The following is a 16,937-nucleotide window of genomic DNA, read 5'->3' on the forward strand; positions in this document are numbered from 1 at the left end:
ATTCTTGCTCAGAGACTTCTTTGTTCATGCTTCAGGACACAAGGCTATACACTTCGAAAAGGTCTAGATTATGTTCTAAAGTTCAACAACGATGGATGAATTTATATATTCACCAATAATGACACTGCTATGTGTCATAGCCACACTTCGTGCTAGAGGTGCTGAGATGAGCGGTCATAGCCCTCAATTGTAGAGAGGATTGCAATGCTCAGAAGAAAGAAAGAAGAAAGGAAAGAAAGAAGAGAAAGATAGCGAGAGAGAAAGAAAGAAGAAAGAAAAAGAAAGGAAGAAAAAAGAAAGAAAGAAAGAGGGGCCTGCAGATGGCATGGTGGTTAAAGGCTCTGGACTCCTACATGGCCAATCAAGGTTCAGTTCCTGCAAGTGGTGGCTTCCTTCCTCACTTTCTCTCTCTCTCTCTTTCTCTCTCTCTCTCTCTCTGGTCAAATTGGAAAATGATAATAAATAAAGTTAAAATTAAAATAATTCTAAAAAGAGAGCGAGAGAGAGAAGTAAATTGCTCACAGTAAAATAGGTGAAGCAGTATGAGAGAGGTTAAGAAGGGAGACAAATAAGGTTGTCCAGTCACTGACCTGCCTAGTGTCTCCCTCCAGGGCCCTGATGAAAGGCCAGACGAGGCTGATGGTCCTTCCTCCACCTATTGGGAGAGACTGCACTTCCAACTTCATAGCAGCATCTTTGCAACCTCTCTGGGCATCCAGTCACTTCAGGGTTGTCTAGTCTTTCAAGTCCTCTCCCTCTCTTGTCACAAACTAAGATGGGTGTTCTTGTCCCCAGAACTCTTAAAAAGGAGGAAGAGCAGTGAGGGCCTACGCCTGCCTCCCCAAGAGGTGCAGTGAGGCTGAGGAACCACAGCCATTCTGCTGCCCCTCTTGATCTTAGGAAACTCCTGAATTTATTCCAGTTCCACCTGACGGACAGGAGCTTCATACGGTGAGCGGTCAGAGCAAGGAGTAGCCATTCTGTCCCTGAGGAAGGACACGGCTTCAGAGAGGGAAAAGTTGCAAGATGTAGTGTGAATTAAATTCGAAGTAACCCTAATTGCTCTTTGAAATTCTATATCATCGGACGAATTCCAAGCTCTGGAACTCACGAGTAAGTGTAAATTCTGGTATTATTTGACTTCAACGAGCTGGAATAAGTTTGTCTTGCTGATTAGTAATATCCCTTTGCTCACATCAATATCCTTTTACTTCAACTATTATTAGTGTCCGAAAACGACTCTTCTTTATTGTCTTCCATTTTAGGACATGGTGGTGGAGACTGCCTAGCCGCCTCCATGTCACATGCTCTCTGTGGGCACCAGGAAGACATTTCTCTGTGCCCCTTAAAGTAGGTGGCAAATATAGAAATTTTTATGGATATTTTTATTTCCTTGATATTTGATTGGCTATTTACTTTCCAGTAGCTCTTTAACCTTCCATTTTCTACGTTACCTTACATTGGAACTTGCTAGTTTACTCTGAATTATCAGGGCCACAAAACTGAGCTCTGTTTGGTAGAAACTGAGTAGAAGGGACAGGCAGCAGTCCCACACCTGGAGACAAGACACCCTGAGGTTTCTGTTCTCTGCGTGCGGTGCTGGAAGTAAAGGAACCTGACATTCCAAAGCCACCAGCAAGAACGAACAGTCCCAGAACAGCCATGCAAATCACAGTGGCACTTTTGTAAATGATTAATAAGAGATCCTGAGATTTGGAAATTATTTGATAGAGTAATTGGGAAGTTTTCCCCTGATGAATACAAAGACACTTCTATAAATTTACATTTCCTTCAAAAGGAAACAATTTGTTTCATCTTTAAAAATATATGAAGTTTCAGGGCCAGCTGGTGGCATGATGGTTAAGGGTACTGGATTCCCACATGGCCAACTGTGGTTCGAGCCCCAGACCTGGAAGCTTACTTTCTCACTTTCCTTCTCTCTCCTTCTCTCTCTCTCTCTCTCTCACACACACACACACATACCACACTCTGTTCCTCTCTGGTCAAATTAAAATAAATATTAATTAATTAATTTTAAAATCTTTAAATATATATATGTGTATATATGTTTATATGTGTGTATATATATATATGAAGTAAGGAGTCAGCTGATTGCATGGTGATTAAGGTGCTGAATCCCACATGGCCAACTGCTGCTTCAAGTCCAGTGGGTGGAAAATCATGCTGGGTGCATGTGCGTACAGCATGGCCATCTCCCAGGGCTGATTTCTCACTTTCCCTCTCTCTCTGTCTGTGCATGCACCCTAATGCTAATACATATATGTGTATATATATATAAATACACACACACACATATAAATCTAATATATATATTAGATTATAGTGCCCACTTCTCCATTGTGGGTGCTTTCTCCCTCTCACATTCATTACCCCTTGGTGCAGGCCCAGGAGCTAAGGGAGAAGAGAGAACAATAACAGAGTGATTGGGACCAGCAGTTGGCATAATGGCTATGTCGCTGGACTCCCGCGTAGTTGACTGTGGTTTGAGTCCCGGACCCGGTGGCTTAAACTCACAGCAGGCTCGTGTGCGTGCATGCCCAAGATCCTAAGAGGAGAATGGAGAAGGGATTGCAGCGTGGCCGTATCCCCTGGCGGTGATTTCTCGCTTTCTATCTCTCTGTTTCTCTCTGTCTTTCTGGTGAGTGCACGCCGTCTATAGCAAAAACCTCTAAAAAAATAAAAAGAGTGATAAACACAACAAGTGTTTACATATATATACATATATACATATATATATAGAGAGAGAAAGAGTCATCTTGGGGAAAACCATCAGCTTCCCCATCACAGCACGGCCTCATTCGGTTCCCACATCAAGCAGAGGTTATCTCCCTAACCCCATGATGTTCTGGGAGATAGAGCTGCCTGGAAAAGAGGATGTGAGCTCCGGATGAGAACAATATGTGAAAAGCTTATTTCAGACACAACTTGGAAAGCAAAATGCCAAAAACAACATAAAAATGGGACTGAGGACCAAGGGACAGGAAAAGAGTAAGTGATGGAATATTTTGCAACTGATCAAACACCAAGTGAGAGCCAGCCAGCCTGGCCCGTGTCCCCTCGCCTGTCTGACTCAGTTTGGGCCTACATGTCACATTGCCACAGCTACTCTGAGGTCCAAACTGCCCGATCACCGGGAGTTGGAACTCCGGGTAGGTGCAGTGTGTTAACTCTGGCCGACCTGGGATTCACGTGGGAGGTATGAATTCAATGAATCCCGGGGAAACCGGAGCGAGGGACCCATCAGAGCCAATTTCCCTGAGAGACTGGATGAGATCACTCACTCAGTGGGCGTCCTGGGATGCACAGACATTTGGTCTGTTAACACTTGGACTGGGCCAAACTTGCGGCCTAGTGCTTAAAGGAGCTGGATCCCATGCAGTTGATCACAGTTTGAGTCCTGGCCCCAGCAACTTGAAAAACACACCAGGCACAAGTGTGTGCATGCTCCAAATCCCGACAGGATGGAGAAATGAAGGAGGGATGCAGTGTGACCACTGCTCCATCGTGGGGTATCTCTCCCTCTCTCTCCCTCTCTCTCTCTCTCTCTCTCTCTCTCTCTCTCTGTCTCTCTCTGGTGAGGGCACCTGGCCTCTGGCAAATAAACCAGAAAAACCTTTGGATGTTACTGGAAGGAATGGGCTGCCTGAGGTACAGCAGTCGCCTGATGCTCACGTTGTCCCTTGGTGCAGGCCCAGGAGCTGAGGGAGAGGAGAGGACAAGGGAAGAGTGATGACACTGCAAGGATAAACCCCTGCACGTCTGCAAAGCTTCGAGAACACTCGGGGACAGAGCATGGTTCAAGGGATGGTGAAGCACTCTCCCACTTGGAATTGGGGTGAGAACAACTAACAGGACAGAGCACACTGGGAGAAAACCCGACCGCCCTTCACCTGGACGGGAGACCTGGACAAAGCCTCATCCTCGGCCTCGTCGGTACCACCAACACCATTAGCCAACGCAGCAACCTGACTCCTTAGGGTGGTGTTCTCAGGGGGGCTCCCCCGGAACGATGCCTTTCTTCCCACCTGGCTTCTGATGGAGAAATAAAATGAAAAGGTTAGATGAAGGCCGAAAGATTACTGAGACCATAGCACGGGGAGGGGCGACGTAGATCGAAACGATTTGTTTCCTCCCTGTGGGTCATGTTGGAGCAGGCAGGGTTCCCCACACACAGGGGCAAGCAAAGCAAAGGTGTTGGGTACTTAGCACCTGCCGGCCTCCCGGAAGCGAGCTCTGTCAGGCTATGCGCTCAGCACATCCTGTGATGGAGTGCATGGAAACGTAACGGGGGCAGCACTGTGTAAAGGGAAGGTCTGCTCATCACTTAGGGTGGATATCTACTCAGGCTCTTTTGTAAACAGAGCACTGGGTTCAGCGCAGTGATGAACCAGGCCCGTGTTCTGCCATCGACGTGCTAGAAGACAGTGTTCGACGACCAAGCGTACGGCCAGAGGGTGAGAAACCCGTGCCTAGCCACAACCCTGTCACACACCACAGCAGACACAAGGCGACAATGGACCACTGTTCTTACATCACAGTGTCAAAACAAGGTTAAGCAATTCCCTCAACCGTGGAAGGCTCACTTCTTTTTTTTTTAAGTTGTTGCCACAGGGCACGTGCACTCACCAGAGAGAGACAGACAGACAGATACAGAGAAAGAGAAAGTGAGAAATCACCCCTCAGGGAGAACGGCCACACTACACTCCCTTCTCCTCCATTCTTCTCTCGGGATTCTGGGCACACACTCACATGCAAGCCACTGGATCCGGGATCTGAACTGTAGTCAGCCATGTGAGAGTCCGGCGCCTTGAACACCAGGCGCTGCTGGCCCAGGAAAATTCATTTTTAAACTTTCTTTTAGTGCCTTATGATAAACAGTACTCATTTGGATGCCAGTCTTGTCCAAATACTTGGCACAGTGTTCTTAATCATTCATCAAAAGCTGCTGAAAGACCATCCTTTTTCATATTTGCTTTATCTTGCTTGACATCCTTGGTCATCTTTTGAAACATTTTTTAAATATTCGAAGGTCCTGGTTCTGCGGCACGCTATCTGCTAAACAAATCTCTGCAGCCTCATAGGTTAGAATGACCGCACAGTCTTTCCTGACTCACTCTCTGCGTATTTCCACGGTGATGACACTGCTACTGCAGGAAGGGCTGTCTGCTGAATCCTAATCAGCAGTTAAAGGTTTTTTTTAAAAAAAAAAATTAAATTCTATTTTCAAAATATTCAATTTGAAGATTACGTTTGAAGAAGACCCTTGTGGTGGCAAACTCATCATTGGGTGGAGAAGGTTCCTGAGAGGACTTCTTAACTTCCCAAGAGAAGGAAGGAAGGGTAGAAAAAGGAAGTAAAAAGAAGGGGACCAGCAGTTAGCGTAATGGCTATGTCGCTGGACTCCCACGTAGTCGACCGCGGTTCATGTCCCGGACCCGGTGGCTTAAAACTCACGCCGGGCGCGTGTGCGTGTGTGCCCAAGATCCCAAGAGGAGAATGGAGGAGAAGGGATTGCGGCGTGACCATCCCCCCTGGGGGGGGATTTCTTGCTTTCTGTTTCTATGTCTCTCTCTGTCTGTCTGGCGAGCGCACGCGCCCTATAGTGAAAAATCTCTCCAAAAAAATATAAAACAAAGAAAATCCAAAAGGAACAGCAAGACAATTACGGATTGTGGAGCTGGACTAAGGAGAAAGACCACCAATGCTCGGTTTTAAATAAGGAAGCATTTCTCCATACAGGAGCTGACCAGTTGGTCACTGTGGCAAGATGAGGAACATTTTCCTTAAATATTTGGGGATTCTTGCTTGGAAAACAGGTTAAGGATTGGCACTGGGAGAGTCAATGTAAAGAGGCAAACAGGAAGCAAAAGGGTGTTCAAATGGCTGGTGCTGGGCCACCCACCAGCACAGCGGTTAAGACGCCGGATTCCACATGGCGGACTGTGGTTCAAGTTCTGGACTAATGGCTTGAAAACAATGCGCTGGTGCCTATGCGTGCCCAAAATCCGGAGAGGAGAACCAAGAAGGGATTGCAGTGTAGCCATTTCCCCGGAAGTGATCCCCATGCACAGCCCCCGCGAGTACATACGCCCTAAAGCAAATTTAAAAAGAAATTACTAGAGAGCAGAACAGAAAATGGAGCCAGGATCATGGGCAGCACCACGGGGAAGATGGGACAAGCCGAGGACGCGCCCGTGGTGGTGGAGGCGCCCGTGGTGGTGGAGGCGCCGTCTGCGGCCGGAGTTGGAGAAGCAGCCTGCAACTTGCGGGCAGATGGATGCAAAGCGGTCAAGTCCTGAAACTGCCGTATTTCAAAGCTGCTGGGAAGCCTCAGGTTTGAGCACTAGGCACAAGGGAAGGCAGAGAAGATAGGGATAGAGGCAAGGGAATCAGGAAGGAAAATTGAGACCAGAAAGGAAAATTGAGACCAGAAAGGAAGAAAAAGGTAAAGCCCCGCAAATGCCCCATGATGAGTCTGAAACAAGAATGACAAAAGTAACCTGGTGGACATAATTATTTTCCTTATTTTCCTTGTCTCTGTGTGCAGGGCAATCTAGACTTTATAAACCTCTTAACTTTGTGCGTGTGATTAAACTAACTTCATTTTTATTTTTGTTTCTATTTACTAATAAACTCAATATTTATTTGTATTTATCACAAAGGTTCCTAAAAAAGTTTCTTTTAAAGACTCAAAATCGAGTTAGAGATTTTCTTTTGAAGGACTCCATGTATACGGTCTAAACCTTATACAAGAATTTAGCGTGTTTCTTGTGAGCATGACCGTTTACTAAACATATTAAAAGATAGATAATAGGACAAATATTGGTGGCATCGGGCAGTCTCTCAGTTAAGATAAATACTATCTACATTCACACACACAAAAAGAAAATCTTAATTGTTTAGCCAAAGAGAGATTTATTTCTCAGGAACATAAAGTGCATTTTTTGTTTTGTTTCGGTTTTCGAGGACGAGAGGTGGAGAGGCTCTGTCTGTAACCAGACATTCCAGGACCCATCGGTCACCCTGACCCATGCTCACCTAGTCACCCCGGCCACCAACATCAGCTGGCAGGTGGAGAAGGGGCCCAGAGGGAAGGTCACCGGGGCTTTCCATGGCTGAGCCGGGCAGATACCCTCCCTGTACTCTATAGTAGACAGGACTGCCGGGAACTGGTCTCACGGTCTCAGAGGTGCTCCAGGAAAACCGGGACGTGAAGGCCCTGGCTGAGCAGCCGCTTCCCGGAGCTAAATTTGCACGATGAGGCGAAACCTGAGAATTAGCACACAGTCAGCTGCTTCTGCCTCAAGATGTCTAAAGTGTATGGGGGGAGCCGGGCATGGATGGGGGTGGGGGTGTGAAAGGGAGCCCTACATGGAAAATGTCAACACGAGCTCCTTCCTGTGGGCCAAGTGTCCAAGAGACGTTTCTGTGTTGAGAACTGGACTGCGGCTCTGCCCCTAACCGCAGCCGTGCTGGCCAACGGCGGTGACCACGGGCTCACTGACCAGTCCTCTCCTTGTGGAATGCCCTTCGTGCTTCAGGGCCCCCCTGCTGGTCCTCCCCTTCCCTGCAATTTGCCTTCCAGTCCCAAAATGGCCTTATCATTTCTTTCTCCTGTGCTTGTTTAGTCACTGAGTAAACTGTAGGACAGTGCCGAAGCCGGGTCAGTTTCAAACACCGTTGTAGCAGGTTCGCCACCCTTTTCCTCCACGCGGGATGACTTCATTCTGCCCCGTGCCTTACCGGAGTTACCATTTCTTCAACTCTTTCCTTCCCATTCAGAGGGAAATCAGGAAGAATCAAACGGTTCATTTATCCTCTTCTAAATCCCTATGCTCTTCCCATTCCACCTTTCCCTAGGACCTTCGTTTCATCGTTCACTCAAGCTGTGAACGTGTTGTTTTATTTTCTGAGTGTCTAGCTTCTACGGAAGTTCGAGGGAAGGGTTGGTGTGTTGCATTATCATCATCATTATTATATCTATTTATGTCTGTAGAAGGAGGGGAAAGCGCCCTCGATGAGATCTTTCCGTGAGCCTCCCGCAGCCCTGCGGCCAGCCAGGGTGACGGGTGGGCCTGTGGGTGCACCCAGAGTGCCCTGGTAGACCGAACTCCAGCACCACACAACCCTCCTGCTCGCATCACTGACACTCGGTCTACACTGCTTTTTAATCTCTTAAGCGTGTAGCATAAACTTTTCAGTAATAACTGTTTATAGAGGTACTTTACTTTGAAAATGTTTTTGAGCAATTCTGGTTGTTTAATTGATGTAGTCAAGCTTGTAGACTAAAAATAAACATCCATAAAAGGGCTTCATAAGCTGTTTCTTTTTCTAAAAAGGAAAGGAAACACAAAGACTGCGGTGGGAATTGTTGGGAATTCAGCAGAATCTGTCCCTGCCTTCTTGTGATGGTCATCTCAGGAGGGCCGTGAGTGGGGATGACGCATTTCACTGCTGGGCCCCGGCTGCAAGGAGTGGGTGGGCTTCCTCCTCCTCCCACCACCCTCTTCCTGCAGCTGAAGCCCAGACGGGCTTTATGAATGTGGATGGTGATCCTCCCCAACCTGGGTCTGGGATGGCCTCGGAATGTAGGGCTCACGTCCTGTGGCCGGAGTGCCTTTGGTACCACCTCTACCCTCCGGACAGAGTCACCGAGGGATGTCGACTGTGCGTCCCTGATCCTTTAACTCAGGGTGGGATCCTCACAAGGAATAGCCAATTGTGCCTGGTGAGGAAGAACCGCTCATCACAAGAAATAGCCACAGGCAGAATACAAGGGAGCTGGTGATAAAATGATTTCCAGATAACAATTAGGCTGATTATTTCATCACTTGTTAGTAACTGAGGAACTCTTCGGGAAGTGACAGATGGGAGAACTTACACTGATCACTAAGATTTTTTGGAATAGTCTACTATTCCAGCAAAAACAAGTCCAGAAAAACATAAAACTAGCAGAACTTTTTGGCTTAAGTTTGATGATGAGTGAGTTGAGTGTATTTGTGGGAGCTCGGACCACAAGCTGACTGACTCAGTAGGCACTAGCCTGAATTCGTCAATGCTGGAACTCGATCTCATGTCTGTTTTTTATTGTATAAGCCTAATATACTTACTGAAAAGTGAATTAAAATTCGTAAATGTGTGTAAATACTCGTATGTATCTATTAGTTATTGTTTTTAAACTTTGGGGTTTATATTTGCTATAGGGAGCATGCACTCACCAGACAGAGAGACAGAGAGAAAAGACAGAAGTCATTTCCTGGAGGGGTGACCATGCCGCAATCCCTTCTCCTCCATTCTCCTCTTGGGGTTTTGAGCACACACGTGCACGTGAATTTAAAGCTGTCGGGTCCAGGACTCGAACCATGGTCAGCCATGTGGAAGCCCAGCATCTTAATCACTATGGCACCTGCTGGTCTTAAATTTAGAATTTTGTAAGCAGTGTAATAATTTCTAGTATAATCTTGAGTCAGTCTAAGTAGGCAATAATGGATTGATCTGGGAATGTTTGGAATTTTAGGTCTTCAGCAAAGTATGCTGGGAAAAGACTAGAATCTGCAAAATCTTAATAAACAGAGTAGGAAGTTGGAACCAGCAGTTGTTGTAATGGTTATGTCACTGGACTCCCCTGTAGTCAACCATGGTTCGAGTCCCGGACTCATGCCAGGTATGTGTGTGTGCGTGCCCAAGATCCCAGGAGGAGAATGGATATATCTTTGTCTTTCTGGCAAGCACATGCGCCTTATAGCAAAAACCTCTCAAAAAAATTAAAAATAGCAGAAAAAATTAAAAATAGCAGAAAGTAGCAAGCAGCACTGGATGTTTCCGATGGGACAGCCATTATGCCAGATGCTGTCTCTCACAAACTTATGGGTGCACAAAACGTGTCCAATGGCTTCCGTCATTAAGTGACTTAACTTCAGACTCTCTGGTCACTGCTTCAGCCTCAGGGACCCCTCATGCGCCTATCGCTGTAACTCCGAGTTCACAAGCATTTTCACACCACGGGCTCCTTGGAGAGAATGCTGAAGCGTGCAAAGCCCTTCTTGGAGAAACGTATGAAGTAAATGAAAGAGCATTAGGGAACCAGCAGTTAGCGTAATGGCTATGTCACTGGACTCCCACGTAGTCAACCGTGGTTCGTGTCCCGGACCCGGTGGCTTCAAACTCACACCGGGCGCGTGTGCGTGCGTGCCCAAGATCCCGAGAGGAGAATGGAGGAGAAGGGATTGTGGCGTGACCATCCCCCCTGGGGGGTGATTTCTCGCTTTCTGTCTCTCTGTCTCTCTTTGTCTGTCTGGCGAGCGCACGCGCCCTATAGTGAAAACCTCTCAAAAAAAAAAGAGCATTACAAGGGAAACCAAATATTTTGAAATTCAACTAATAAAATACTTTTAAAAACTGACTTAAGAAATAGCATCGCTGTATAGTCTTATATTTAACGCATTAGACAATAAGATGAAGCAGTAGGTCTATTAATTAAAAATTTGAAATAAGAATGAACATAAATGATATTTTTAGAGGTGACAAGAACGGCACAGTGATATGAAATTTTTTTTTCTTAGTATTGGTGGCAAACTATGAGTTTTATTAATATGACTATAAAGGTTACATTAAAGAAGGAAGTGCAAGTTTTCAACCAAAGGCCAGGAAAATAAAGATAATTTTTCCCTCCAGTCAAGGTTTATGGACTTCCTTAATTCTTCCATAGACCCACAGGCTGCAGGTTAAGAAGCCCTGTGAAAACCAGCCTGCTCGATCCATGTTCTGTGTGTACATATCCAGTGTGCATTGAAGAGGGATGCAACTGAAAGGAAAGTTTGTCTCTGACCTATGACAGTTCATGATTGAAATTTAGAAACAGGATACTAGAAGGACTTGAGTCAGAGTCTAATGCTGATTCATCTTTAAAGTGCATGAAAGAGATAGTAAGAGATAGAGAAGTTTCCATAATAGGGAAATCACTGTGGGTTGCCATCTTCTGAGAGCCTTATGAGCTCGAAAGGACAAGAGCCAAAGCAAGAGCCAAAAGTGGAAATCTATGAATGTTGAGGTGAGAGTCTAGACTTTCTACCGAAAGAAAACCGAAAGGGGGAATTGCCATAAGGAAATTACCAATTAAGTGATACTGCCCTTACAAGAAATGAAGTGCAATTTGAAACAAAATAGACGTTAAGATTACTAAAGAGTCTTGTGCAATAGCTCGTCAGCACAGGCTGGATGGCTGAATACGTGGGTGGGTGAATGGAGGGGTGGAGGAAGTGAGAATGGATGGATGCGCGGACTGAAAAGTTGTACATGAAAGAATGAATCATTAATCACCCCTGTTTTTAACCATGACAGTTAAGAAACTGGTACATAACAATGGAATTTGGAAAGGGAATTAATTTAGAAAATTAATATGGTAAGTTCAGTTGGGAGCAACTAGATTTTAGGACATTGTGGGATATGAGTTCTGTAGATGGTTGGGCTGTCATTCTCCAAGAAATATCAGAGTTACAGTGAAATGCTTAGAAATTCTTGACATATAGATGAAGCAATCATTTTATCATTATTATTATTATCACTAAAGGAAAATGCATAGAAAAAGGTGGTGACCAAGGCAGAGATGAGCAGGCTCCTGAGATAGTTCCAAGTTTTCAGAGTTAAGTGAGTTTTCTGGAGGGCTGGGTCAAGGGTATCAGCTTCAGAAGGGACTTTAGGGGTTCATTCTAAACTCTTCAATCCAAAATGAAAAACAAAGGGCTTCAAAGGGAAGTTCCACACAGCTTCCATGGGATCCTTTTTTTTTTTTTTTTTGGAGAGGTTTTTGCTATAGGGCGCATGAGCTAGCCAGAAAGACAGAGACAGAGAGGCAGAAAGGGAGAAATCACCCCCCAGGGGGGATGGCCACACCATAATCCCTTCTCCTCCATTCTCCTCTCAGGATCTTGGGCACGCATGCACACACACCTGGCATGAGTTAAGCCACTGGGTCCGGGACTCGAACTGTGGTCGAGTACGTGGGAGTACAGTGACATAGCCATTACACTAACTGCTGGTCCCTCTATGGGATTCTAAGATGTCATCTCTGCACTAAATACATGCACAGCTCCAAGCTTTATATACTTTAACACATTCAGCCCTGACAGCACCCTTATATTACTGGCCCTGATATTATTAGCATTCCACAAATGAAGGGAATAGGCTCCAAGAGGAATTGAGAAATTTTTTTTTAGTTTTTTGTTTGTTTGTTTGTTTATCATAGGAGTGTGCACTTGCCAAAGAGAGACAGAGAGTGGGAATGTGAGAAATTACTCCTCAGCGGGATGGCCACACCTTAATCCTGTCTTCTTCATTCTCTTCCTGGGATTTGGGGTGCACATGCACACACACCCGGTGTGATTTCGTCTGGTGTGGTTTTCAGGCTGCTGGATTCTGGACTGGCCCTTCAGTCAACCATGTGGGAACCCAGCACCGTAACCACCACACTGAAGTGTTGAGAATTTTTACCAAATAGCATTTTCAGCTGGGATTGGGAAATAATATACTAGGAGAACTACTAAAGGAAAGCACATAATCAACTCACTAAGCTCTTCATATTTATCTAATTTAAAGTTTTGTGAATTAAAAAATGTAATCCCAAGGATAACAACATTAATTCTGTGATTATTTTTTTCTTATAGACAAGCCGTTATAATACAAAAGTAAATCAAGAAATACACAAGGGACCAGCAGTTAGTGTAATGGCTATGTCGCTGGACTCCCATGTAGTTGACCGCAGTTCGAGTCCCGGACCCAGTGGCTTAAACTCACACCGGGTACGTGTGCGTGCGTGCCCAAGATCCCAAGAGGAGAATGGAGCAGAAGGGATTGTGGTGTGGCCATCCCCCTGGGGGGTGATTTCTCGCTTTCTGTCTCTCTGTCTCTCTCTGTCTTTCTGGCGAGCACACATGCCCTATAGAGAAAACCTCTCCAAAAAATAAATACACAAAATGCCATAGGATATTACTGATATAGAGAAGTTTTTAAATCAAGCCCTTTACAAGTTAATGAATTTATGACAATATTCAGAAATACTTGGCAGTGACATGAGAAATAATATCAATAGCCCTCATATAACTAGGAGGTCTAGTCTCTCTGTGGTAAACCAGGTGAGTTAGGAGGCATAAATTCTCCAAAATAATATCAGGTGAACTAAAATATTTAACCTCTGTCCTTCAGAGCTGGTTAGGCCAGGCATAGGGTGGCCAAGCCACAGTGTCGACCATATTTACTACTGTGACAGGGACACATTTATACCCATTTTTTAAAAAATCTGAGCAACGATGCAAAAGGGATAGGAAGATGGTGACTTAAAGATTTGTAAATATGCCACCAAAATTCTTAAGATTTATCTTTAAAATGACTTTTTCCATTTTTTTTTCTTTTTTTTTCTTTTTTTTGAGAGGTTTTTGCTATAGGGCGTGTGCACTCCCCAGACAGAGACAGAGAGACAGAAAGCGAGAAATCACCCCCCAGGGGGGATGGTCACGCCGCAATTCCTTCTCCTCCGTTCTCCTCTCGGGATCTTGGGCACGCACGCATACGCGCCCGGCATGAGTTTTAAGTGACCAGGTCCGGGATGTGAACCGCGGTCAACTACATGGGAGTCCAGCGACATAGCCATTACGCTAACTGCTGGTCCCACTTTTTCCATGTTTACATTCTTATCCCTACATCATCCATGGTCTTCAGTGACGTACATGTAAAAAAGAAAACAAATAAAACACGAGCTGAGGGCCCAGGTGGTGTTGCGGTGGATAAGACAGCGGAACCACACCTGACTGACTACACAATTTGAGCCCCAGACCCGGAGAGTGAGTGGAAGTGTATGTTCCCAAAATCCTGAGAGGAGAATGGAGCAGAAGGGACTGTGGCATGGCCATCCTCTTGGGGAGGGGGGCGATTTCTCCCTTTCTCTATCTCTCTGTCTCTCTGTGAAGTGCATACACCCTGTAACAAGTTTAAAAATAACAACAACAACAACAAACCCTGGAACCACTCACTTTCAGACAAACTTCTTAGAAACACACAAGGGGTATCCTGTGTCTACTTGTGAGGTCAGCACTCAGCGCTTCCCTTCAGAGCGCTTTTCTACCACCTGGGGTTTCCAAGTCTCTCATCCGGGCATGTGTTCATTCATTTCTGAGGAGGAATGGTGTTGTGTTTCTATCGGGTTCTCTCCCAACATGTCTCTCTGTACCCCAATCACTTTACTGGGTCCCTTCGTTAAAATGAAACTTTGTCCCAGTCTATGGAACATAACGGTGACAAAAGTTTTCTAATTATAGCAATTCGCATCTACTCCAGGAAAATGTCTGACTACAACTTTACTGCTTGCCCCAAAAGATAAATTCACGCTTTGAGTTGTGTGAGAAAGGGAATGTCATTGACCCAATGACATTAATCCCCCTTCCTTTAATCCCCCAGTGTCTAAATCTGGACAATATGTGCAAAACTGCCCGAGGGCTCTTGTCCACTCAGGGAGCCCTGCTTGCTCTGTAAGGGCTATGAAAGTCCCGCTCCCACCGTGGAGGGAGGGAGGGAGTCGTGAGGTGGCTTTCTGCCATCTGAGTAAGGGCTGCCCGCCACTCTGGGGGTGTAAGCAAACCCACGCTGCGGTAGTCCACTGTCTGGAGTCACACAGTGCCAGATCTGGAGAGGAGGTGAAGATGATCTACACTCTCTGTTTTCCTTAAGTTTTTATTTCACGAGTAAGAGAGACAGCACCTAGCAGGGTCCCCGCGCTGTGGTGCACCACCAGCCATAGCCAAGCCTGCTTCGGGGCACGTCCATGCCATGGAGGCCTTGAGACACAGACTCACAACCATCCCACATGGGTCGGCCTTGCAGAACATGGTACTCTCCCACCGCACCACCATCTGGGCTCTAACTGCTCTTCTCGGTGTAATCATGAAGCCCTAAGGCGAAGAGATTAAGTGGGTTATTCAAGGAGACCCAGTGGAAGATCATGAGGCTAACACCGTGAATGGACACAGCACAGGAGCGCGCCGCAGATCTCAGGCGGTCTCATCGCCCCTGCTGGCCCTGACCACGGCAACGTGGCAATACTTTATTCAGACAGGTCATACAGCGGGGGCCCGCGCTAGCCCCGCCCTTGTCTCCGCCCCTCAGTGGTGGCTAAGGAAGACACTTAAAAAGCCTAGACAGGTGAAGTGACAAGTTCAAGGTCACGCAGGGCCAGGGATGGAATCCAGACCTTCACTGACCTGCACTGTCTTATGGATACTCAGGGAATTCCACACCCCCCATCTGACAGATGAAGCCACTGAGATGTGGAGCAACGGACTGAATAGCACCCCACCCTGGAGCCTCACGCGCGACTCTTCTCCAGTTTGAATGACCACAGGCCAATCCCCTGGAGCTACACAGAATAAATAAATCCATCTTCCACACGCCGATCTTCTGACCCTTAGAAGACAACCCTCGCAGTATAAGGGGAGACATGGTCTTGTAACACGGTGGTTCAGAATATGTCCTTAGGGACCAGCAGACGGCGTAATGGTTACGTTGCTGGATTCCCATGTGGTCAACCATTGTTCGAGTCCCAGATCCAGCAACGTAAAACTCACACCAGGCACATGAGCCCAAAATCTGGAAAGGAGAATGGAGGAGAAGGGACTGTGACATAGCCATGCCACCTTGGGGCTGAATTCTCACTTTCTGTCTCTCTATCTCTTTCTGTCTTTCTGGTGAACGCATGTGCCCTATAGCAAAAAATCTCTCTCTCCAAAAAAAGGAAGAAGTGTTTCGAGGCAGCCTGCTGAGGCCTGAATTCTCCCTCAGCCGATTACTATCTGTGTGGCCTGGGGTCTTTGCAGATGTAATCGAGTTAAGATGCAGTCCTATTGGGGCCTCCTAATCCTGTGGCTTCTGTCCTTATGAAATGAGAGAGACACACACCGAGGGACGACGGCCACGTGATGACGACAGCGCAGATCGGAGTGCGCCACTGCAGCTCAGGAAAGGTCGCGACACTGCCAGGGCTGTCGGTGAGCAGCGGAAGCTAGAAGAGGCGAGGAAGGATTGTCTAGACACTACAGAGGGAGCGTGACCCTGCTCGCCCCTTGCTCCCAGACTCGTAGCCTCCACAGCTAGGAGAGAATGCATTCTGCTGTTTAAAACAAACCGAAGGGACCAGCAGTTAGTAATGACTATGTCGCTGGACTCCCACGTAGTTGACCGCGGTTCAAGTCCTGGACCCAGTGGCTTAAACTCACGCCGGGCGTATGTGCGTGCGTGCCCAAGATCCCGAGAGGAGAATGGAGAAGGGATTGCGGTGTGACCAACCCCCCTGGTTAAACTCACGCCCGGTGCGTGTGCATGCGTGCGTGCCCAAGATCCCGAGAGGAGAATGGAGAAGGGATTGCGGTGTGACCAACCCCCCTGGGGGGTGATTTCTCACTGTCTCTATGTCTCTCTCTGTCTGCCTGACGAGTGCACGTGCCCTGTAGTGAAAATCTCTCCAAAAAAAAAAAAAAAGAGAGAATACATTTCTGCTGTTTAAAACAAACTGAAATAAAATAAAATAAATACAGGCTGCAGGCCGCTCTCTGTCTTCACGAAGTGCCTCTGAACAGATCAGTGTGCCGTGTGTCGAATATACGCCCATAGCAAAGTTTGTAGCAGGGGCTTATGAAGGCGCCCAGGGTGGAAGAGAATGCGCCAGCAACATCCTGTGCACATTTGCTGGACAGTCACGCGTGCAGCCTCGTCGTGTGGCCTGCCAGGGAGTTTCTGCACACCAGCGCCAGGCAGACGTGTCACCCTGACGGTCATGTCGGCCACTCAGAGCCAGCTCTCCGGCGTAGCACGAGGTACATCCCATTAACTCATGCTCTGTCAGTGCAGGCTGGGGAGCCCTTATTCCCCCAGGC

The sequence above is a fragment of the Tupaia chinensis genome, unplaced genomic scaffold, assembly GCF_000334495.1.
Source record: "Tupaia chinensis unplaced genomic scaffold, TupChi_1.0 Scaffold000198_1, whole genome shotgun sequence".
NCBI lineage: Eukaryota > Metazoa > Chordata > Mammalia > Scandentia > Tupaiidae > Tupaia > Tupaia belangeri.